The 25,969-nt window shown below is 48.3% G+C and overlaps 1 protein-coding gene across 1 annotated transcript in view; it reads right to left on the bottom strand.

Annotated features, from left to right (window-relative positions):
- Positions 1 to 25,969, bottom strand: part of LOC146404283 (uncharacterized) — a 462,942-nt gene that overhangs the window by 386,008 nt on the left and 50,965 nt on the right. Inside the window, exon 4 of the mRNA XM_085024160.1 lies at positions 17,361 to 17,471. The gene's annotated coding sequence lies outside the window, so the exon portion shown is untranslated. The remainder of the gene's footprint in view (positions 1 to 17,360; positions 17,472 to 25,969) is intronic.

Below are 25,969 nucleotides of genomic sequence, written 5' to 3'. Positions count from 1 at the left end.
GTCCTCACCGTGGCCCCCAGGCCTAACAACCCCACCCCCGTAGCCCCTCTGATCTCCCTCCCACAACTCTCCCCTCTGCCCTCTCCGCTCCAGTCCCAGAGGCCCTCTCCCCGGAGCCGTGACAAGCACAGCCTTGGTGCTAGCTCGTTGGCCTGCAGGTGTCCCCGCACCCCTCCAAGGCTTCGCTCACTTCTCAGCTCTCAATGGACCCTCCCTCGACCACCTGCCTGGTCAGGCACTCTTGATCCCGCCACACCTGGACCTGTCTTTTCATTCGCCACAGCAGTTATCACCTTCCAACCTTCTATAGAATTTCCCTAATGTGTTTATTGTGTACTTTCTGTCTTCCCATGCTAGAACGTAAGCCACAGAGGGTGGGGATCTTTTTCTGCTTGTTCATAGATGTATCTCAAGTTACTGTTAATTGAATGATAAATCCACAGATCACTGAGCAAGTGGATGAGTAGGTCAGGCTGTTCCTGCAGCTATTAGATTATAACCCACATCATGAGACTCGACATGTGAAATAATAAGCCTCCTGCAGTCTCACTCTAATGAGCCAACCCGTGGTCAAGCCCGATGCCTCTTCTTGATCACTGGATGCCCCTGAGAGAGGGAGAGCCTTTGGAGTTCATGTCTCCATGTTGCGGGCACCCTTGAGTTCAGCCACCAGAATCCTCAGTGCAAACTGTAACCTCGAACTGGAGAGACATGAAGAGCACTGTACCCACCCTGAGTGACTCAGCATAAAGCCTATACAGTAGCTGTCTTACCTTCACTGTAAGACGTGCAGAAGAGCCGTGTAAAGGTTATAGCCGCTATTCAGGCCTAACGATGTGGCTGGCAGTGTTCTAAGGCTTCACCAGCATAAACTCATGCTTTTTTCGCAACAACCCCTACCTCCTGACCTCACACCCCTCTGCCAGTTTTTGGATGTGTGTGATCCATCAGGAAAAACTTAAGAAAAAAAATGCAAATGGGTCAGAAGGAAAGACACAAAACTTAAGAAGAGACCACGGCCTTTAGCATTTCCAAGGAAAATGTCATCTCCCTCTAGCACAGCTGCCATGTCTCCATGAGGCCAGGCTGAGAAAAGGTCTATGTTGACACATTAAAGGTCAGATACTCAAGGGTAACTAGATTTCTCCAAGGGGAATCATGGAAGATGACGTGCTTAGAAGTGGAGGTAGAACTGTCACCGTCCAGCCAAGCATCTGCACTGACCTGCCAAATACACGTAAGCACACTTCCAAGTATTTGCACTTGCGGTTTAATCGTCTCCCAGATTTTCTGTTACGAGACTTTTATGAAACAGATCAGCATGACAAAAAATTTACCAGGCTGCCCGTGCTCCTCTCAGTATCATTTCAAGCAGCTTTTTATCAGCCTACCTTCCCATCCCCATAAATGCAGGAAAAACGTCCTTTCACCTAACCTCCTTGCAGTTGCCCTCTGCCTGCTCCTACTTGCGTTAATCTTCTCAGAGTTAACCTCCTTCCCCAGATGCTTCCCCCTTCGGCACACATTCATTGAGCGCCTGCTGAACTGTGGTGACCTCGCTAAACACGAAGAAGCATAATCCACAGCCCCGCAACCAGAGAATTTAGTGTCTAACAGCAAAAGGAGAAACCAACCCACTGAAGAAAGCTTTATACCTTTCGTAATTGACAAGTTTCCTAAGAACCCTAGTCCACAAAAAGAAGACCCGATAAATAAGACATTTACGTCACGAAATGGAAGGCCATTATTCAAACAAACAAATGGGATTCAAATGCCTCAATATGGTAATATTTTTAAATTTTGAGTTAAAAAAGCAGATTTCCAAAAGATAGATGCAGCAATTATACCACATTCTCTCACAAAAAATTACAAAATGACATTATGTATTGTTTACAAATAGAAGAATGTATAACAGGAGTTCCCTTGTGGCTCAGCAGGTTAAGAACCCAACACAGTGTTCCTGAGGATGCAGGTTCGATCCCTGGCCTTGCTCAGTGGTTTGAGGGTCCAGAGTTGCCACAAGCTGTGGCATAGCTTGAAGAAGTGGCTCAGATCCGGCGTTGCTATGGCTGTGGCAAAGGCAGCAGCTGCAGATCTGATTCAATGCCTAGCACGGGAATTTCCATATGCCACAAGTATGGCCGTGGAAAAAAAAAAAGAAAAAAAGAAAAGAATGTGTGGCAAATAACTAAAAACCTAGACTTACAGGTTAGGCGCCAAATTCAGATTAGTGGTTGACTCCGAAGTATGGGACTGCAAAGGGAGCATCAACTCAATCAGTAAAGTGCTATTTCTTTATTTAAAGAAAAGTATTTGAAAACTATTTTTAAGTGTTAAATTTTGCTAATTGGGAGAAGCAGCATACATGATACTTTTCCATGCTTTAATTTTTTCCTAAAACCTTCCACATTTATGCATGAGCGAGGGTATATTTCACCCTGAAATGGTTCAAGGCAGATGGGCAGTGCCAAAGGCCCAGCCATGCCAGAGGTACACGCAGGTGCCAAGTGAGCGGAGTGCTAGTGGCCGTGAGGTTACACTCGGGAGAGACCCGTGGATGGGAACGGTCCTCGAAGTCTTCCTAAAAATGCTAGACTGCGGTTGGGCTTGAAGAGTGACCTTAAATTCACACAGACTGAGGTCAGCAAGAAGGGCACTCGTTCCAAGCAGAACCGCTGAAGGAAAGACAACGATGCAGCAAAGAACGCGGTGCCTTCAGCAGAGATGGAGCCTCGAGTCCGAATTTTAACCCTGCTCTTTTCCAGCTTAGGGACCTTGGGAAAGCCACCTCATCTCTCTGAAACTGTTTCTTCAAACTGAGCACGCAATATCGTCGTAGCTGCAGTATTGCACAGACTAGCGAAAAATGTATTCAAAGCTGCCTCTCCTATGGAAATACAGTGATTGCTCACAAATGAAGATCATGATTCGTGATGATTTCCTGGGACAGAGACTCAAGTCCTCTGACGCCCCGAGGCAGTGATATTTTCATACACCTAACTGCTGGTGGTGTAGCATTATTCTAATTCCACGTGTCTGAAAATCTCACCCACCATAAAGCAAGTGACCTCGCCGGAGTCCAGGGCAACGCACTGGTTCTGAATTCACCGATACACCCACTTCTATCACGTGCTACAGCTCCAGACTCTACTTCCACTCTGTGCCGGGGCTGTTTTCTAAGGCCTGACATTTCTGATTATTGCTCACGTCCTGTGGTGAGCCACAAACGAATCGAAGCTGGAACTTTGGGGCCACTAGCTTCCCAGGTGTTGAGTCAGGTGCTGGGTGAACTTTGTGGAATACCCAGGGCGTCTCAGCCAGGGGGTTCAAGGGGAGGGTTATTTGTTTAATGCCTTGAAGTAACTGTCCTTTGATGTTTACAAAAGTCTAAGTGACACGACTTTGGCCACATGACCAAGGCATCCACAGGTCTCCTCGCTGGGCTCCTGCTTCCCCCCCATTTTCTTCAGTTGCTATGAAAGCCAGTTTGAAGAGCATTTTTTTTCAACTTCGTGAGACGGCCGCGATGCTGTGTTATGCGAATGTGGGCTCTGAAGGACACAGGACCCATCCCTCAGACCCAGTATTGGTGAAGGGAGGCCACAGCCACGTGGCCCCCAATCACTGAGCACATCTCCCTCCAAAGCAGATGGACGGTCCCCGGCCCCTCCACTGAGCCAGCGGCGACATGATCTAAGCCCAAATTTGGGCGACTGAATTATTTCTCTCAGTGAGGTTTTAGCCACGGGTATTCCCAACGCGGGAAGTTGCTCGTTCTTGGAGATGAAGTGCCAACGGAAGCCGTGTTTTCTCTTTCAGCACCTATTTCCAAACTGCATTGCTCCACTCGGGGGTCGGGGAGGAGCATCTGCTACTTCTCAACAGCACTCACTGCAGACGCTGAGACGCTGAGGGCTATTTAGGCCACAGCAGCACTGGAGCCACAGCATCCAGAAATCTCCTTGCGTGAGGGGCTCGGCTAAAAACGCCACCAGCGTGCGTCGTAACATGCTGGTTTTGTGTGTCATCAACCCACCAGCCTTGCCACCAACCCTTCAAACCAGACTCTCAAACCCCCTCGCCCATCTCCCGCCCTCTCCCAGGCCTTGTCTTTGGGCTCCCAAAGAACAGAGAATCGGATCTATGATTGTCCGGGGTTGAAGCAAAGAAATGCATTAAAGGCAGCGGGTCAGATTGCTCTTGGTCTGCAGCTGTGTTGCCACGGAGGGGATCTGAGGTGAACCGAGATGACACCACAGCCCTTGAGGAAAAACCCACAGGACCACTGGTTGTAGTGGTCGGCGGCCGGGCCTACCTTCTAGACGAGGGGGACAGAGAGAGGCCAGAATCAGTAATCTGTTTACTCGAATATCCTTCCAAAAGGAAGGTAGCAGACTATACCACCCGAAATAGATCTCTGCGGCGTACGAATTATTTTGACTAAAGAAAATTGAGAAGTCACAGATGCAAGAGAAGCTCTCTGCCCTCTCCCTGTTTGCCTAAAACTTGATATACATTTGTAAAGCTGTCTTGCCCCGCCCCCCACCTCCACCAGGAAGGACAGGCTCTACCAAAGACAACTCTAGACCCTGACCAGCCCAGAGAAGCACCAGAGAAATCGCAGCAAATGTTAGTAACTAGTCTTTACCTTCCACTATCCCCCCACAATGTGCCACCCTAGAAACTCAAAGCCCTTTTCCCAAATCTTGTCACTTCTCTAAAACGTTGTCGTTCCTTTGTTAAGTTACTGCGGAAGCCCAAGTTCTGACCATTCCTCTGAGTCAATCGTCACTGAGTTCTCGCATGGGAAAGTGTGATATAAAGGCTAATAAGCCTGTTTGTTTTTTCTCTTGTTAATCTGTCTTTCTATGGTCGGTCTAATTTACAGCGCTCCAGCCAATGAACCTAAGATGGGTAAAAAGGAAAAAGAGTTATCTTCCTCCCCTACAAAGCCTACTAGACGACAAGAAGGGGCGTAAATTCTTCTTCTCTATCTGCTCTCAACAGAGACACTACCCACCTCTGAGATGGTGGGCCTGCGTGTCTTCCAAGGTCACAAAACCTCCTAACAACTACAGATAAGGGATAAACGAAGACAGGAAAACCAAGATTTTTCTTCTCGTTTCCTAATTTTGAAAAATACCAAAATTAAAAGAATTTTTTTTCTCTTTCGTTACAAAAAGCAGAGACTGACAGTCACAGTGCATCTAATGACGCACTGAAGGTAACATTTTGGCATGCATCCCCAAAGACAAGACAGGCAACTGCGGAGAAATCTATGGGACTTCGATTAGCCATCACCGTTTTTCATTTTATTTTTTGATTAACTTTTTTCATGCATAGCTGAGAAACACTAAACAGAATGAAAGGCAAGTTTTGTAATTAGACGAGATTGCCCAAGGCAAGAGAAAGAGAGACAGGCAAACCCTGTAATCCAGCTCCTAAGCAACATCCTCCACATGACAGAGTTCCTTCACACATTTTTTAATCAGGTTTTAAAGTTTTGCGTGTATACATGAAATGCGTGTTTCTGCTGGGAAAATATATTATTTTGCATCAAGGCCTTCATTTTCTTTTAAACACACCTCCTCCCCATATTTTAAAACATGTAGTACATAGAAATATGTGGAGGAGGAAGGCAGGAAAAAAACAGTGAGAGAGAAACAGATGGTAAAACTTAGATATGTGCATAAAGCTCTTTCAAAACCACTGCTCAGGACATACATTAAACTGGAGTATGAACCCAGTCATGGCCCATGGGATAGCAAGTGAAAATACGGCTGTTCTCTTCCTATATGGAAAACCATACACTTCAGGTAGAAAAACTCTGATTTAAAACAAAACATGCTCAGTATGTGAAGTTTTCCTGTTCTCTTCATGGTCAAACTGGAACCGTGTAGACTACACGACAGAATAGTTGAACACGTGCAGCCAAAACCGCAGGGGTGAGAGCATCGATGCCATCCTGGAGCAAGTTTCCCGCAGACGACACAGCTCTCCAGGAGATGCTCGGACTACCAGCATCTCTCATCAGCGAGGTGCACGGGAGAATATGCTTAGCACATTAGTGACAAGTCCGCGCACTGAAAGGAAGGGCTACGATGATGGAATTACCATAGAAAGAACCCACAGGGCTCAACCGGCTGGAGTATAATACAGTTCCATAAGGATAGTCGTCAGTTCCACATCGGGATCAAAAACTCGCTCAGGTGCAAACCCGGGAGCTAAGATCCCAGGCGTCAACCTGGAGCACACCATGCCTTCCATTGTCTTCAGTGTCTGAGCGCTCTGTTTTCTCCTCTAAACACTGGCCAAACAGTATCCCTCTCTGAGGCTGCTCAGGCATTTTAAATGAGACAACACGTGAGACGGAAGCTCAGCGCAGCCTATGGGCACCCACACACAGACGTCGGCACCCATGAACGGCGCGAGGCCTCCACTGAGCTCCCTGCTGGTCAAACCAAGGAGCAGGGGCCTCCCTTTTAGAGGACGGGGGGAACGTCAGAAAGCACTGATGGAGCCGCCACCAGAGTGTCTAATCGGTGGATACTCAGATGAGGTCATGGTCGCAGCCCTCAAGCAGCTCTCCATCTGGAAGCAAAAGATAGGAGAGTTTATCTAGAAGGAGGTGGTGTGTGTTGACAGTTCTGGAAGCCGAGTCAATGAGCGAGAGTCCTCAGGATCACTTTGCATGACCCAGAGCAGCACGTCTCACCCAGCGTTTGCTCATGGAGCTACTCAGTAAACATTTTTTTAATGAGTGAGTGATGTGAGTTTTGTCTGGAAAAGAGAGGATTTAGAGAGGACAGGAAAACTGTATTTAACATTTTTGATTTCTTAGTTAACAGGGGTTGGAAATATATTTGCAGCTGCAGAAAGCAGAACTGAGGCAAAAGACTGAGGTGGCAAGGAGGCAGATTTGAGTTCTCCATGGAAAAATGCTCTAAGTTGAGCCTCTGAAAACAGAAAGGACTGGAAAGATACTGTCAGCGCCATCGCCGAGCGCATTCAACGGGAAGTTATACAGGACCGGCAGGACCCTGCAGGGGCAGCTCTTGGGAGCCGGACGTATGAGGAAAACGCACTTGTCAGAGACGCCGATGGGAATACTAGCAGCCTGCAGTCCTGCTACTCAATGCCAGTTTGCAATGCCTACCACATGAGGTGCTGGGAAATTAAACCGGTCAGTGGCATTTGGTTTGAAGAGTCAAACAACAACAATAAGAGGGAGGACGACAGTTTGAAACTTCATTCGGGTTTGCTGAGGATTCCACTAAACACGCAACATGTGATCTTGGCACATGGCGGTGTCTTCACCCAATGTGATGGGAACTTTCCTGAAGGCCTTGGCTCCACCAGGAAAGAACAGGAGCAACTATTCCATAGTCGGTCAAGTGTGTAAGAGAAACCCTCGCCCCTCTGCTCACAGAGGCAGTGTCATGGCTTCAAAGGTAACAGCTTATGTAACAATTCCAGTTTCGGGGCAGGTCCTCCAAGACAGCAACGTCCTTGAATCAAACAACCTGAGTCAAGGGAACCCCAGACCAGAGGGAAAGTGTACGCATGTCTTCGTTGTGGGCTGCCCTTTGAGCCCTGCTAGCTAGACCCCTCACGCTAAATCCCTCTACAGAAAAATACTCACAACGGCCCCGCTGGTACCCAGTCTCGGCAAATGCCCGGGGGATCAGCCGTGGACACATCCTGATCTACAACAGCGATCCACACCGACTGCTGTAAGATTCGTTAAGGTTATTCTGTTTCACCTGTGCCTGGAACCCTCAAACCTGGCCTCTTTCATGCATCTGATTCAAGGATCACAAGCCATGCTGTCTTTTTGGGAGACATTTGCCTTCATAACTAGGACAAACTCTGAGAGCCTAAAGAAAGATGTGAATAGTAGATCCAAACGGCCTTTTCAGGGGTTTTGTGTGCCTGTCCTTCTCGGAAAGTTCTAGTTCTTTAAAAAAATCCATTTAGGAGAGTTCCCATGGTGGCTCAGGGGGTTAAGAACCCAACACAGTATCTGTAAGGACGCAGGTTCCACCCCTGGCCTTGTTCAGTGGGTTAAGGATCCAGCCTTACTGCGGATGTGGTGTAGACCAGCAGTTGCAGCTCCGACTCGACCCCTAGACTGGGAACTTTCATGGGCCACAAGTGTGGCCCTCAAGAAAAAATTAAAATAAAAATTTCTTAATCCATTTATTTTAGTGAAGCCTGTACTTGCCTGCCAGTATTTCGGTGAAGCCTGAACTTACACCCGATCACGAAGGCAGTTTCACCCATGGCCTCTGGACACACGCACCCTGCCATCTCCCAAACACGCCAAACTGGCCCGCGTCACGTGTGGCAGCGGGGGCTGCGAGCGCACTCGCCCCTAGGAAGAAAAAGCAAAAAAAACCTCTTTTTCTTCCTAGGGCTCTTAATTGATATCCAGGGCATGTGAACGTCAGACAATCTGCAGGATCCTTTGCCCAGAACGCTGCTCTTTTATGTTTGTTACTGTGTCAGGGACACTGATTTTATCCAGGAACGAAGATATTTATTTTCGGGTCTTAATGGCTCTATCCATTGTTGCTTCGCCTCTGGGCCGAATAACTAGCATCAAACTAAAAGCACTATCCCAAGTTTTCTACCCAGAGCTGCAAGTAGAGGCCAGACAAAGGCTTCACAAAAAAGGGAGGTAAAACTGTGAAAAGTCCATTTCCAAAATTAACAAATAGAGAAAGCCTGAAAACCACCACCCCAGGACTCCATTTCGTCTTCAAGAAAAACCAGGATCTAACTTTTCCCGCAAAACTTTCCATCCCAGGCCACTTCAGCAGCCCAGCATTTCAATTCCACTATTTAAGGAGTGGTTTGAAATATTCCCCAGGTGGGTGGAACGCCTGGCAGAGCGCGTTTCCGCAGCATGTAAGTGCCCTGCTCAAGAGCCGGCCCGCTGCCAACACAGGCTAAGAGCCGCCGGGCCTGCAGAAGAGGTCACATTTGCTTGGCAGCTTCCTCCAGGCTCTTCGAGTTGAACCGTGAGCAGGTGACACTGAGACACACTTGGTGACGCCGGCAGTAAACAAAGCAGGAGAGCAAAGAGCAGGGCGCAGGGCACAGAACCAAGGGCCCAGCGGGAGCAGCCAGGTGCCACCCGAAGGTTCAAGGGTCAAACCAGGCGCTCTCTCGGGCCCCTCTGAGTGCACGCCGGGACCCGAGCCAGCAAGCCACCAACAGGGACTTGAGCCACCTCTCCATCCTGACTCAGTGGTCTGGGTGACCGTGGCGAAAGCTAAAGCAGGCGGTGCTTCGGCTGCCAGGGCCCCTCCCAACCTGAGCTCGGCAGGGCCGCCGCGGGGGACCTCCTGCGCCCCCGCCCGCCCCCGCCCGCTGTTCAGTTGGACGCGGGACCAAAACCACGAGGCTGTAAGCCACAAGCCGTTTTCTCATTTCACTTCTAAACATTAAGCTAAATAGAAACTCATCAGTAAACACTGTGACAGCGATCTCGGTGACGTCATTTCTCTCAACTTACACGCATCCCTCTGCACACGACACTCGAGATGCACTGGTTGTTCAACCACAAACATACGGAGCAGGAGTCCACCGTTCCCTCACACGTCCTCACAAAGTCATTTGTGGATGGCGCCCTTCCTACGTCTTCGTAAACCTGGGAGGCTGAGCTTCGGAGTCACTCCCGGATCCGGGCGGTGAGGCTGGCAGAGTCCAGAGCAGACAGGGTCCGCGGGGTCCGTGCTGGGAGGGCAGCGAGGAAGCCTCTGCTCTGCGAGGCCTCGGATCCCTCTGGGGGCGCGAGGGCGTCCCCTCGGCTTGTTCTGTGCCACCTCATCCTCCAACTTTTGATGAGACACCGTCTTCCCCACCTGCTCGAGGGAGTGCTCAACACGGCGCTGGACACCTGCGGACCACCTCCCGGCGGACTGGGTTTCATGGGCAACCTGACCGCAGTTTGATGCACACACGCAGGATGACCTCAAGGACAAAGAGGATGAACCACCCACTAACTGTCATAAGCAGCTGCCTATCTCAAGGCGGCCACAGCATACATTTGACTTCAAAAGGAAGGGCTAAATTAAAGTAGGTCTGTCCAAAAACGTCTCACCTCCACCACAGAGAAACAGCATTTCTGCTCTCTACGCCCTGCTGAGCGCTACTCCTAGAAATCACATCTCCGTCCCACTCACTCAGACTTCCCAGCCCTTAAATCTTATTTTAAGATCTGACACTACAGCAAGAAAGAATCCTCTTGCAAAGACCTCTCCACGACAATCTGCGGGCAAAGCACAGACACACACACAAGGACTTTTTTTAAAAGGAAATGCATCATTACTGCTTTATGAACAAAATGCATTTCTTTAGTTACTTTAGCATTCCATGTATCTCACTGCTACAATTTATAAAACATCGACCCTGAAAATTTAGTCACATACTTAAAGTTATCTGAGAAAGCCAATTTATATTGCTAGCCCGTGCTAATGACAGACCTTAGGAAATCCCTGCTATCATTTAGGTCAGTATTTACGTCAATGCAGGGTAATCTACTAGGACCTCACCTGCTCACCTCCTAATTTAAACTGAACATCACTGTAAGTCTTCGCACTTGATTTTCAGAAGCATTCCTTCTAAATACTCATCTCTCTTTGCACCCCTGTTTTATTGACAAGCTCAGTTTGGTTTCTTGGCTGACCTTTCAAACAAAGGGACCTGCTTTTTCTGCTACTCTAAAGCTTTATGATCTTGTTATAATGACAATTATGATGGCATCTGATCACTCCGTATGTATTAATGACAAGACATATTTGGCCACGTGTCTTCACAGCTCACTGATCTCATTGCTGAGGGCTGTCAGGCTGTCTCCTTGCAACGTGTATCTCAAAGTAATTAAAAACTAGCTTTTTTAGCAGTGTGAACTTTGCTTTGCAGTGAATGGGAAATATCGCATGCGGCAGAGAGAACGTATCAGCCGCCTGCTCAGCTTTATGCACAAAAGGTACGAAAAACAGGTACAGGAGTAAATCGCGTACCCACGGCAAGGGCTTTCAAGCTCTTGCGTATGTTCCTGTATTCCTTACTTTGCTTACGGAAAGAATGTAAAAGTGCAGAGCTGAGTGGCCTCTTCAAATTGTGATTTAAGCCCTAAAAGGTCAAAGTCAAGGTCAAGCCAAGGAGAAGAACCAAGCAGGCATGCTTAAATGGGTCCAGACTGTCCAGAAGAACGCACAAGCCAGAGGCAGTGGCCTCTGGGGACAGAAGAGATGGGGCGATGGTGACGGGAGCTGTGTTCTCTTTTGCTCTACATGGAGGGTTTACCTGATGCTCATATTATTATTGTTGGCTTTTTAGGGCCGCACCTGCAGCATGTGGAAGTTCCCAGGCTAGGGGTCTAATCAGTGGCCTACACCACAGCCACAGCAATGCCAGATCTGAACTGCATCGGCGACCTACACCATAGCTCACGGCAACACCAGATCCTTAACCCACTGAGTGAGGCCAGGGATAGAACCCGAATTCTCATGGATACCAGTCAGGTTCGTTACCACTGCGCCACAACAGGAACTCCTCTTATTACTTTAAAAAGTACTTAGGAAGTTCCCTTGTGGCACAGCAGGTTAAGGATCTGGCATTGCTGCAGCTGTGGCACAGGTCACAACTGTGCCACAGGTTCTATCCCAGGCCCAGAACTTCCACAGGCCGCAGGTGCAACCAAAAAAAAAAAAAAAAAAAAAAGCATTTAGCAAATAACTAAATGATACAATATCCCTCCAAGCACAGGCCAAGCACAGGGATAAATGTCACTGATACCAAAGCTCAGCACTAGGGGACATGGTGCAGTAGCCAGGGTGGCCTCCGGGGCGAAGCCCTCACTGCTTTTCCTCGGACACCCCATGACGGTCCCCCACCCACCCACGCCGCCCTGCCCCCGTGTCCTCTCAGCCTTGGCCAGTGTCCTTAGAGTTTCGCTGTCGAAGACGGTTTCCAAGAAACCATCTGACGCACTGAGTATAAACGGAGAGTAACTACTTTGCTTTTCACGCACGTACATCAAAGACCAGAGCCAGACTGAAAGGAACAATTCCAATCTTCGTGTGAGAACACTGGAACAAATTCCCCTGCATTAGGGGGTTCCCGCTGCAGCTCAGCAGGTTACGAACCCAACTAGTATCCATGAGGACATGGGTTCGATCCCGGGCCGCACTCAGTGGGTTAAGGATCCCGAATGGCTGTGGCTGCGGTGTAGGCTGCAGCTCTGATTCGACCCCTAGCCTGAGAACTTCCAAATGCCGCGGGTGCAGCCCTAGAAAGCAAACAGATACCTGAACAAATGTCTGCGGGGTCGGGTTTTGGGGGGAAGAAGGTGTCCAGCAGGAAAGCGAAGGCGGGCTGAGATCGGAAGCAGCAGGACGCGCAGGTGCATGTGCTGGAGAACAGCCCACAGCCCGGCCTCACTGAGCCCCTCCCGGCAGAACAGGAGAAAATGGGGTGCTGGCACCCCACCCCTCCTGCCGCTCCTGGAGCCCTCAGGGCACCAATATGTTTGGCGGCTGCCCCTGGAGATCTGCCGAGCTTCAGCAACTCCACCTGGCGGACCTCGCTGTGAAAATATGTTCTGCAGGCTCTCGGTGAAACTGCTCGAACCTTCCATGACTGCACACCTGCCTCTTTCCTGCCTCCTCAAGGCTCCGTTTTGATCTGCCTCAAACCCAAAGTCTCTCCCTCTCTCCTCACATACAGGTTAGAACACGCTAAGACAAAAGCACGCCTGCTCGAGGATTAAATGTTTCTCCTTTACGTGGTGAGTAAGGCCAAACTCATTAATCTTCTCCTCTTCGCTGTTTTCTGCAGTATAATTACATGGCACCAACCGTTAAGGGCTTGTTCTGCGATTCTGTGGCTGCCCCCGAGCCCACGCCATTCTGCAGAGAAGCTGGTGTGGGAATACGGGCTCCTTGACTGAATCGTCCACATCAGATCTCAGGGAGGTTTGTTTTCTTGTCACGTGGGAAATTATTACATTAAGGTTGTGCATCATTGACTCCGCCCAACCCCCCCCCCCCCCCGCCCCAGGAAGGAAACACCTTTATGGCTTTTGCTGGTTTCAAAGTAAATCATACCCGTTTTACAAAATCCTAACATGAGAGAACAGCACAAAATTGTAAACGAAAGCCATCCTCGCAATCTTCCCTGGCCGCAATACCCTCTGCTACCCGTCTGGTGTACAGCTTCAGAGACACCTGTTACGCACAGACGTTGATGAAAGCGACCTGTACATATGTTATGTCAGAACTCGGTGGCAAGTGACACAATCTAATTCCTGCTACCTGGGGCATGAAAGGCCTCACATATTTAAAACCTGCAGCTGGTTTCAGGCATAGCTTGATCCAGGGACTCAAAGCTATCACCGGGACTTGGTTTCTGACCACCCCTCACACCCTTGCCATTCTCCATGCTGGTATCACTCCTGGGCTCCAGGTACTTCTCACTAGCACCTCTAGCCTCATCGGTTCTCAAGTTCAATTCTAGCGACAAAAGGCAGATCCTTTCTTCCTGCTCTTTCGTATTCGCATCCCGTGATTTCTATGGGTCAGTGTGGCCCAAAGGTTCCTCTCCAAACCAGGTGGCTCGAGTTTCACCTGTGCACCGGCAGCCCTCACTGACCTCACCTCCGTGTGAATCATGTGGTCGGAGGGGGCGAGAAAATGAGGGACCATTGATAGGAGAGGGAATGAATCTGAGAAACAAAAGCAACAACAGGGGCCCCATGCAGTTGCTCCTTCCACGACTGGCCTCAGGGGCTGTGTCACTTGTGAGGCTCCGTTCAAAATGCAAGTAGCCGGCTCCTTGTTCAAAAAGCAGTAAAAAAAAAAAATGTCGCGTTAATGGCCCTAAAGTATGAAACTGCATTTGTTCTTCGGCCTCTCCTTCAGCTTAGCGTGGTGTTCGGGTCTGGCTCTGTAATGTTGTTCCAAGCAAAATTTTAATGCAAATTATTGGTGCGAATGTTACCATTCGTATTTATAGTTTTATATGTTTTAAATGCAAATATAAAGCTCTCAGCCCTCCAAGGACCACCAGAATCACACCGTTCGTGTCTGGCAGCTCGTGCCCTCGAACGTACTTCCCTCTTAGCAGAGCCATGGGAACTCACTGGACAGTTTCAATGTCACCTCTGGACATGCCGCCTCCCCCACATCGCCTGCCTTCCGCGGATGGGTGACCGAGGAGGGACTGAGGGACAGTGCCTTGGTGCCGCTCTTCTCTCCCTTCCTGCCGTGCCATCCTGTGTAGCACAAGTGGCCGGCCAACACAGGAGTGACACAGCACGACAGGGCGTGGCAGGGCGCCCTGGTCGTTCCTGCTGGAAGATGCCATTCCTTCCTCCCGCAGGCACAGAGGGGCCGGTTGGAACGGCAAGCACGGCCTTGACCTTCGGGGCGTCGGGGACCCACTCGCTCAGCTTTGAACTCCCCTACCTGGTACTCATTTTGAGACTTGGCGACTCCCCCGTGTGGCGGGTAACTGGATTCCGTGCTCGGGGCCCAGCGAAGAATCCCAGACATTGTTTCACTTACAAAACACAAACTCAAAAATAAAATTCTTAAACACTCCAAGGAGTTCCTTTTGTGGCTCAGGGGTAACGAACCTGACTAGAGTCCATGAGGACACGGGGTCAATCTCTAGTCTCGCCCAGTGGGTTAAGGACCCTGTGTTGCTGTGGCTGTGGTGTAGACCGGCAGCTGCAGCTCTGATTTGACCCCTAGCCTGGGAACCTCCATATGCGCAGGCAAGGCTCTAAAAAGAAAAAACAGAAAAACAATCCAAGAAAGCAACAGCCAAGCGTTCAAGTGTGTTCAGGGCCCTTCTGAGCCCGTCCTTGTGCAAGGACACAGGTCACAGGCCCATGAAGCCAGCCCTGGGGCTTGATAAACAGAATGAGACTGTTTAAATAACCGAAAGGGACAGAAAATTCTGGGAAAAGACTGAGAAGCAGCTAAGGAGAGCCCCTGCCTCAAAAAAAAGAGGCTCTACAGAAGAGCAATGATAACAATTATTGGGGAAAAAAATGAGAAACCATTTCAAATGTGTGCCCTGCAATCTATGACTCCTCAGTCAAACCTATCACCATGTATGATTCGTTCATTTGTGGTGGTTCCGGGGGGTCCATTGCAGGGTTGCGACTGAATTTGTTTTCCCTGTGCCCTATTAACACGAAGTGCTTCCTAATTTTTCACCATGACTTTTATGGATATTCTCAAAAATGGATCTAATTATTTCCTTCAGATTAATTTTCAGAAGTAGGATTGTTGAGTCATACAATACACATTTCACATTTTTATACACATCACCAGCCTGCCTGTCAAAACACCAGTTTGTAACAGTCGGCAGTGTTGGAGAGAGCCTGTTTGCCTACGCCCAACACTGGATGTCACAGTTCTTTGAAAAACCTGGGCCAGTCTGAACAATGGAAAATGATATTCTCATACATTTCTTGACTTACGGCCAAGGATGAACATCTCTTTTACGCTTATTATTAAATTTCACTTTTAACATTTCTGAACATTCAAATTCTGCTTAAGGCCCGTCTCACATTCTATGAGGGATGAAGGAAAAAGAATGATTTGAAGCAATATGCTATTACCTCCTACCAAAATGAGAAATAATAATTACAGCAGCCGGTTATCGAGTGCTTCCTACACCTCTCGGTCACTTTACATGCATCATCTCTGGAAATCCTCGCAATCGCACCGAATCTTAAAGATGGGAAGGACGCTTATTATTCCCCCATCACAAAGGACAAAACAGAGGGCTGGAAAGTTTAAGTGACAGTTAAGGGGCAAAAGAGGGACTCTGTCGGAACACGGGTCCATCAGAAGCCTAAGTCCCTGCTCTGAAAACCGAGCTCTGTGTCTCTGTGTCTACAACCCAACCCGACACATCTCTAAGTTTCACGTTCACATGGCAAGCCGCCCTGCACCCCGCTGAGTCAGAGCACATGACTATCCTCAACCACGGAGCGGCGTCGTCTCATACCTAGCAAACCCTGAGGGTTCTAGCCCAAAGGAAGCATGTCACCCAAACTTTATCTGTCTGGCCAGGAGCTGAAAGGCAACTGGAAAAGCTGAAGGTGCATCACTCATCTTGAAGCCTCGTAAAAGAAGGGAAATTGTATTTGCAAGTCCAATTTCTGAATGTTTGAGGAAGCCTCGCAGGAACACTGCAGTGAGGAGTTAAGATGGGGGCCCTGAGGGGGGGTGTGGATAATATAGTGCGCGGGGCTCGCCACTGCAGGGTATGTAAATACTTTATACACTAATTCAATTACATTTCCAGATTATGCAGGAAGACTGATTTAAGCAGCAGCCTGCACCGCTGCCCCATCACTGATGCATACATGCAGGAGAACAGAGTTAAGAGAGCTGGGTCGATCTTAACTCTGGATTTCTTGACTTTTATGGGCTTAAGTTGGAACTTTAATGTTTTATTAATGTCGAGTTTTTGGAGTTGGTATTCAAAATGTTTCAAGCAGAGATATGATGGGTCTCAAAAACCTAGAATCTGTTCACATTGGCAGGTAGGGTAGAAAAATATATATCCACTATTTGAGACAAATTATCAACCACTCAAAGAACTCAGTGGGATTATTTTTGCATAAAGTATTAACCCTGCCAAAAAAAAAAAGTGAAAACATTTAACATGCAATTCTTGATACATGTATGAGTAACGTATATAATTATGAACTTTTGGAAGTTCCTATTCCAGTGCATAACAAAATGCTTTCTAAATTGATCACCTTCAGAAAAAGGGCAGTAAGAAACCATAAAAGTAAAGAGATTTGCTCTAAGTGCAAAAGAAATAAGCGAACCCCTGTAGGTGCCTCAGTCAAGAAATTCTACATTGTCTTTCATATTATTTATACCTTGATTTATGCAAGAAGTCCCTTCCAAACCTGAAAGCCCTGGTGGTACCTGTGACTTTTCTAGTAGGAAATTTCAGAGATGACCCAAGCTTGCAATTTCCAATAATAAAAACTTTTTTTATCAGACTGGTCCTTTTCCATTTCAAAAGGTTTGGACTTTGGGGGGGAAAAGTGAGATTTAGGTAGTACGTTTTTGAAGAAAAAGGAAAAAGTGGCACCAAGGGTTAATTTCAACTTTTTTTTGACATCTGACTAAACAAGTGCATTGGACAGCCCAGATTTTCCTTGAAAATACTATTTAACAGCACGTTTCTATTTTGAAAGATCAAGGATCAACGTGCTATCAAAATTTTAATCAGAATGTACCATTAATGAGTGTTAACACTTTTTCTCAGTGTTAGTTCTGTTTTTCCCACCACTGCTATGGCTTCTGCTTTACCTCCTTCCCCGTTCGTTTGCAACCCTCACAGGTTTTATGGGGGAGATTTTTCTTCCTCCGGAAACTGAAGATGTTGAGTTACAGGTTTCCATATTCATAAATGTCTTGACTCTGAAAAATAAAGTGAAAAGAGATTTAAACTGGGCAAAACACGGCTTATAAAACAGTCAGCCAGGAATAATCATCTCAACTAAAGCAACTGTTTGTGCAAAGACAAAAGGGACCAAATTCTGTCCTTGGATGTGCACACACAGCTCCCATTAGCTTTTGAAAACAGCTATGTGAGTGTAGCCAAGGAGAGCGTTGAGCCCAATTTGGTCTAATTTATCCAGACCACTGCAGCCATCAAAGGTAAAGACAGATTATGAGATGTTTTACATGTCAGTACAGTCGCATGCTTGTGTTTTTCTAGTCCCCAGGGTTTCCTTCGCCGGGCCAAATGTCAGCAATCACATCTGAGAAGTTTGAGAAGTCTATCGGTCAAGTTTACTGGCATTGCTCCTAGGCGTGGTTGGCAGCCCTCTCTCAGAAGGTGCCCTCCTCTCTGTGTGGAGCGCCAAACCCCAGCAAATTAAATTTACCAAAAAGAAACAGCCTTAGTCATATATGCAAATGAAATTAAATGCTAAGACAAAAGGAAAAGGACATTGATTTTAAACTGGGTTGTTGTTGTTTTAAGACCACTCGAGAGGTACTGAGTTAATATGTTTCAGACCCACTGTCCTAGCTTTTAAGATCTATTCCAAGGAGATGGTGTTTTTATAGTCTGCTAAATTAAATTTCCATCAGAAACACTTATACCTATATTCATAATCATCTACCGTGGTTATTTACTCCATCGTGGGGCCATTCGTCACAGGACTGGCTTTGTCTAAGCCAGCGCTTAGTAGGTGGGTGAGAGAAGGGTTGATTTCCCTGCCAGGTGGCTGCCTCTGGGCACTACACGTATCTTGAATATCCCAAGACCCATCCCTATTATACAATATTACACAATGGTCCAGCAATGGGACCGCGGCCCCCCTTATATTTTCTTTCTTTGACATTTTGTGCAGAGAAAGAAAGCTTGGCAAGCCACTTTGTAAACCCACGTCAAACACCACACCGCTGACTGCACTCGGTTTATGGCAGCTGCTGGGACCCGGGGGTGTTTGATCTCAAGGGGGACCGTCCCCTGACACCTCTTGGGTTCTCTGGCACCTCTAGAATGCTTCTTGTTGCTCTACGCGCCTGGGGTCCTGATCCAGCACATCTTCCAAGAGTAAAATTCCTACGGAAGTCAACAAAGTCCTCGACGTGCAGGTGAGCTGTGTCACTAAGGCCATCTCCCAAATTCTCAGCACGCCTCACGTATACATCAAGGGAGGGAGACTTCTGAGTCACTTGTCACATTTTGCAAAACACGAGCTGATATTTTATACAAATGTTCTACCAGCTCATGAAGAAAACAAGTCAAATACCATGCATCTGACACGCCGGCAGCAACTGGTGTGCATGTGTGGAGGGAAGGAAGCACACACGTGTGTGTCACAGCAGTGCTACGTGCCCACACCTGTCAGGCTGACTTTACAGTAGGACGTGTGCTCAGGAAGCTTTCGAAAAATATTGAATCTTTCAGCCAAAATAAGGCAACTGCATGTGGTTTTTGATGATCCCTCCTGTACTTAGCTCCTTCCTCAAGATAACAATGATTTCCCCCGTAGAGCGGTGGGTTAATAACGACGGCAGTGTGGAAGTGGTGGTGCAGTAAGAGTATCCACATGTACCCTGCCTTCCTCCCTCAATGAAAGTAACACCCAAGAGCCTCAACCCTTCTTTGTATTTTTTCCTTCCCTTTGCATCTGCAAAAGTGAGCTGGAAAAGTCTACTCCTAGAACTTAAGGCTGAAATGGCCATCTGGATCACGATTTAAGTGCAAGAGAGTGGTCTCTGGGATGCATGTCTTGTGAAATAAGAACCAAGGTCGATGCAGAAGATACACAGAGTTTCAGACTTCAAAGCGTGGGAGTCAACACAGCTTCGGGGAACAAAGAGTTAACAATCCAATGTCAAGCCAGAGGAAGCTGGAAGTCCACGAAGATGTGAGCTGTTCACTCTAGTGAGATATTAGAATCATCCCCAAGGATCGTTTTTCTCGGCTCTCTTCTGCTCTTTCCTGAGAGTGGGCAGGCACTCCTGGAACCACAGGCAGAAGAGTGGAAGGACCCTCCTGCTTGGTACAAAGACAGGTGTGCTAACTCTATCAGGAAGTTTCGCAGATGCCACACAATGAGCTGAACAGTCTCGGAACACACAGGCAGTCCCCTCAAGGGCATCACCATGTAGGAGGCAGAAGATCTCAGTGGGCAAGTCACAGTGCAAGAGACATGGACCCCGGAATTTTCTTTCTTAACTCTATGGCTTGGGAGCAACGTTCGACATATTTTTGCCAATTTCTCAATCTGTGCATAGACATTAATAATAAACGTGCCAAAGTGCCTTGAGCTCTTGGGGGGGATGCTGAGAAGTACCTGGGAGTGCTACTCTGGACGAAAGCAGTAACGACATCGGCAATAGCTTCCACTCGTTGAACACAGACCATGGGCCAGATGATGAAAGTACTAGATATTTAACACACGATATTCTTTTCTTCGTTGGCCACCTCGCCACACACAGAGTTCCCAGGCCAGGGATCAGGTCCGAGGTGCAGTTGTGACCCACGCCGCACCTGCAGCAACACCAGATCCTTAACCCGCTGTGCCCGGCCAGGGATCGAACCTGCGTCCCAGTGCTGCGGAGACGCCAGTGATCCCTGTTGCGCCACAGTGAGCACTCCCTAACACATGATTTTATAGGTGTTACACTTCTAGGAAGTGGGTTTTATTATCCCCGTCATATAATTTTTTAAAGAAACTTTCCCAAGTTCATAGAGCAAGGAATCGAAGGCAAAAGTGGCCCAGTCCCACTTCCTGCCTGAAGTTTGTGCTTCTGAGATGTGGGGCCATACAGACTCAAGAATCAAATGCTCATCAAGAAGTTTTCTTGGTTTAGCTTGGGTGTCACCTTCTCACAGGCACCAGAGACTCCCGATTCCACAAATAATGGACACGTCTATTTCCTTTTCTCGGTACCTTCATGGACACAAGTGTTTTCTAGCCCCTCTGACATTAGGGGTTGTAGATTTCCTTGGTTTTGTTTTTCTTTAAAAAAAAAAACAAAGCAAAGAAGAAATGGAGAAATACTAACATGTTTGTATCTTCGAATAAAGCTGAACTGAATTGGTAATAAATGGCCTCTCAAGCACTGGTTTCATTTGCCAGGGCTGCATCTAATGACTGGAAATTTCCTCATCTTGATTCTCAAACAAGCGCCATGGCATTGTGTGAAAGAAAGACAAAGTCGGGAATTTGCTTTATTTGATTGGCACACTGATTTTTAAAGATTGGCAATTTGTATTCACACCTTGATTCGCTCTGGGAACTCATCAGCGGCCTCAGTGACACCAAACAGGGTGACAACACAAAAGCGAAGAACTATGAACAGTTTATTGTGACAGCAGATGTGTCCCCGACATGCCACACAGCAACTGGAACCGTGCCCGCTGAATTCTTTAAGTCACCCTTGGAACGCCCTCCTTCAGCTTATTGTCTGTCACGTCTCCCTCTCTTTATGTCAAACCTTTTGAAAAATGAAAACTCACTAGTGTCTAATCAGAATAACCTGCCACCACTACCCACCTCTGCGGGGCTCATGCCTGCTGAGTCTACCTGGTCAAGGCCATCCGGCCTTTGGAGCATCGCCCGGAGCCTTCCGGAAGGCAGGGCTGCTTTGCAGGAAGAAAGGAGGGTCGGTAAGGGAAGCTCTCCGAGCACTTTGGTCCATGAGAGTCAAGATGACGAGTCCCTGTCTCTCCTCCTTCTGCCATCTTACTCCTTTGTTCACTAAATTCCAGGCATCCGGAAGCTCGTCTGAAGACGGGCACCCAGCACGGCCTCCCTGAGGCCCTACTTGCCGTGTGCAGGAGGCGCCCGAGAGCCCGGTGGATGCTCACAAAGGGCTTACGGGATAAATCACACGTGGTATCTGAATAAGGGGCTATCAGGGAACCTTGACACTCACAGAGTAGCTCACTGCCCACAATGACGATGACGCAAGCCTGTAACTGACGTGATTACAGCAGGTTCACTCGGCCGCCCCGCCCCGTCCCTGCAGCTAAACCCTTGCAGTAACTGTTTGAGGCCACAAAGTCAGACCTCCTGCATCATGGGGACATTCCTGTGCCGGCATCTCGGTGTCGATGGAAATGAAAAATGCACAGCGCAGAGCTGTTTCAGTGTGGCGGGGGGTGGCTTTCTGAGGACTCCGGCCCGGGAGACAGCCCCTCGCTCAGCTCTGAGGAGCTGCTCCGAGGAAGAAAGGAGGCGTCCGTGGTTCTGGAGAAAGGGCAATGCAGTCGAGCCCACGTCTTGACAGAACGCCCCTGCTGGTCATGAGGTACGCGGGTCTTGGTTAACGATTCCAGTGCTTTTCCAAGCATGGCAAGATGCAAGACACTGGGCTCATAAAGTTTTCTCCAGAACATAGCGAACTCTCTGAAAGCTCGTTCTGCCAGTTTTTCCAGGGCAGAGTTCCTCGCTCCCGCTCCCCACCCTGCGCTCCTTTCAGGGTGTGTGGAAGGTGAGTGACTGCAGGGGCTGATGACTCAAGCCCTGTAAAGCCGGGTGGGGAGTGACGCTCTTTAGTTGGCCTTGACCCCTGAAGACCTGATCCTTCCCCAGCAGTACCGAGCAGCTGCAGGTCGAAAGGGTGGGTAGATTAAACAACAAATAAATCTCAACTTTCACTAATTCTGTATATATATAAAGATAAAACATATGGGACACTCATTCAGAAAATATTATGCCCAACACTACTGATTAGTTCACAATATAATGTTATAGTGGTTTCTCTGTCGCATATAATTTTTTTCCAATTTAAAATAAGGATGTACTAGACAGGGTTTCTAAAATGGACTTCCAAAGACATTGGACGTTAACTCCCGGACTGGGACGATGGTGGAACATCACACCCATCAATGTGCCGCAGTGCGTTCCTTGGCCAAAGGACCTCCACAGGTGTAATCAAGGTTACTAAGCAGACGTAGGCAAAATGAGATAATCCTGGGTTTTCAGGTGGGCTCACCACGTGAGTCCTAGACAGCTGAGCGGCAGGGTTAGAAGGGAATGTCAGAGACACTCAAGGCATGAAGAAGACTTGACCAGCTATGGAAGCAGCCCCACTCTCCATCGCCGGATGACTACATGAAAAGGATGTGGCATAGGGGCACGATGGAATAGTCATCAGCCTTAAGAGAGAGGAATCCTGTCATCTGCACCAACATGGATGAAGCTAGAGGCAATTATAAGTAAAATAAGTGAAATAAGCCACACAGGGAAAGATAAATACTATATGGTATCACTCATGTATGGAATCTAAAAAAGACAAACAAAAAGCATGGGACTTACAGAAACAGAAAGTAGAAAAGCGGTTGTGAGGGCCGAAGGGGTAGAGGTGGGAGAACTAGGGAGAGGCCAGTAAAAGGAGCAGACGTTCGGCCGTGAGATGGTTAAAGCCTGAGGATCTAATGCTCAATGTGGTGACTGCAGTTGACAACATCATGTTACTTTTTTTTTTTTTTTGTCTTTTTTCTGGAGCTGCACCTGGGGCATATGGAGGTTCCCAGGCTAGGAGTCCAAACAGAGCTGTAGCCACCGGCCTATGCCAGAGCCACAGAAACGCGGGATCCAAGCCACATCTGCAACCTACACCACAGCTCACGGCAGTGCCGGATCGTTAACCCACTGAGCAAGGGCAGGGACCGAACCCGCAACCTCATGGTTCCTAGTCGGATTCGTTAACCACTGCACCACAATGGGAACTCCAGACATCATGTTGCTTAACTGAAAGGCGCTGAAAGAGTAGACCCTCAGTGTTCGCACCCACCCCCACAAAGAGGGAGGTGGTGTGTTAAGTCAATAAGGGGAGTCATTTTATAAGACATGTTTGTATCAAATCATCGTGGTATACACTTTGGGTATCTTACAATTTTTGTCAATTACACCTCGATAAAGCTGGAAAAAAAGGACTTGACTCACCCTTGCTGGCCTTGCTGGTTTGAAGATGAAGGAGCTACGTGAAAAGGAATCAGGCGGCCTTTAGCAGCCTCGGGCTGGCAGTCAACAAGAAAACCAGGCTTCCAGTCCTTCAGGACAACTATCTGATTTGACCAACAACCCAAACGAGCCCAGAAGCAGAGTCTTCCCAGAGCGTCCACGGAAAGGCCCAGGTCAACTGTCATCTCAAGTTCAGCTTTATGATACCCTGAGCATAGAGCCAGCTGCGTCTACCCGACTTCCGATTGACAGAAACCGTGAGATGGCACATTCGCCGTGTCTAAGCTTCTATGTTCGTGGCAGTTTTTATAGCAGCAATAGAAAGCTGATAAGCAAACAAGGTATGTGCTTTCAGATTCTTTTTCTGCCTTCAAGTTATTAAAAATAAATTTATAAAGAATTTACATGTAAGAAAAATGTGTTTTGCAACTTTTTTAATTTTCAAGACGTGAAGCAGGCTCTATGGGTGTACAGTGTGTGGGTAGTTGAGAGGGTAGGAATGATAAGCTGGCAGATTGTGTGCCGGAAACGAACAGTAACCATTACCCAGGGAAGCTGAGTCAGTCAGTTAACCAGTATCTGTTGTTCACCTGCTAGCCACAAGGCCTCATGCTGCACACTGGACATAGAGACTCATTAGACAAGGCTTGTAGTAGATCCTGTAAGTAAGAGAAAACAAGCTACAGTGCGAGAAAGGCTAGAATGTCTCTCGGGAAGAGCGCCTGGAGGGGCAGCAAGGAACTAAGGGCAGTTAAAACGGTTCAAACAACTTCTAGGTCTTTCCCGTCATTTCTCCACAACGTCACCAACGTCCATCCCTTTCATTCACCGTTTTCTATGCATGTCACCGCGCCCCTGGACTGCGCCAGCTCCATCCAGCCTCCATCTCTGCCGCAGCCTCTTAACCACCCCCCATCTCTGCTACCACTCACAGCATCACCTAACTCTTTCCCTGCTCGGCACCCAAAGGGATGTTTCTAAAACAGGATTCTGAGCCTGTCACTCCTCTGTGTAATACGGTTCAGCAGCTTCTCAATGTCTCTGCACAGTTTCCAAACTCTTTCAAGTGGCTCATGCAGCCTTCTGGATCTGGCCCCACCTCTCACCTGCTCCATTTCTAAGACTGCACACACCAAATCCTCTGATCCAACCACACTGAACTTCTTGAAGGTATCTGAGCATTCACGTCCTTTCTGCTTTGTCCCTCGGTGCACACGCGCCTTCTTCCTGGATCTCTCACCCTCAGCCCCGTCCTGCCTGGGCAGCTCCTGGTCATCTCTGAAGCCCAGCTCAGAGGTAAGTACAGTCCCCGTTGGCCCTGTGGGCACAGGGATGAGCACTCTTCGAGGCGTGGACTTTATTTCCTGACCCGTATGCCCCTGTACCTGTCTCTCTCCTCCCCATGATGTAATATCCTAGGAGGCAGAAAACGCGGATCACTCCCTTTTCATCCCAAACATCAGAGCTGTGGGCATTCAGTAAAGGCGTGTATGCCAGCTGGGGCTCTGAAAGGCAATGGAAGGCAAGCATCAAAAAGTCAAATAAAAGTCAACAAAGTTAAAGATGAGAAATGTTGAAAACCGGAAACGGGCCATCGGATCGGGCAGTCAGGAAGCCGTCGGGAACCTCAGCCGTCGGGAGTTTAACGGGATGAGGGGTGCGCAGGAGCTGAGGAAGCGGAGACCACATCTTCAAAGTGCTTCGAAGTTCAGGAAGGTGTCTGAGACCGCCTTTTCCTGGTGGAAACGGCCAGACGTTGGCCCAACAGGTCAGAAGGGGACCCAGGATAAATGAGGAGGTATGTGAAAATGACGACCAGGGACTCACACAAGACCAAAAACTGAAGACCCAGAAACTGTTCTGTAAAGGCAGGTTAAGAGGGTTAAGAGCGAGGAAATAGAGGGGAGTTCCTGTCACAGTTCAGCAGAATCAAAACCGACTAGCATCCCTGGGTTAAGGATCCCGTGTGGCTGTGGCTGTGGTGTAGGCCGGCAGCGTCGCTCCGATTGGACTCCCAGCCTGGAAACCTCCACGTGCCATGGGTGCGGCCCTAAAAAGACAAAAAAAAAAAAAAAAGAAGAAGAATGAGGAAACAGAGAGCGAAGATGAGTGAAGATGGGAAGAACTCCCCAGTGATCACCTGGAATAGGTGTGGTCTCTTTTCCTAACCCCCGAAACATTGAACGAGGAGGGGGTGCAGATGGAAGAGAGAGCGGGCGGAACCCAGAGGCCAAGTGCAGACAAGACAAGAGGGAGCTGGGGGAGGTGCAGGCGGTGGTGGTGTGAAGACCAGACCTGGAGAGGGAACCGAAGGGGAGGAAAGAGAGAGCTTGGCGTCTAGAGGCAGGGCCACCGGAGACGGAGCCCAGCCCGCCCCAAGGTTAGTGCCGGAACAAAGGTCAAACCTTCTTCCTTCAGGACTCGGACAGAAAGAAGTTTAAAATGTGAGTCTTCAGGTAGCAATACAGTCCAACAAGACTG

Source organism: Sus scrofa, chromosome 4, assembly GCF_054392235.1.
Source record: "Sus scrofa isolate SSC_HxYL_T2T_F1_AM1 chromosome 4, Sscrofa_HxYL_maternal_Yorkshire_Landrace_v2.0, whole genome shotgun sequence".
NCBI classification, from domain to species: Eukaryota; Metazoa; Chordata; class Mammalia; order Artiodactyla; family Suidae; genus Sus; species Sus scrofa.
The sequence above is the reverse complement of the archived record's forward strand: the minus strand, read 5'-3'. Positions and strand labels throughout refer to the sequence as shown.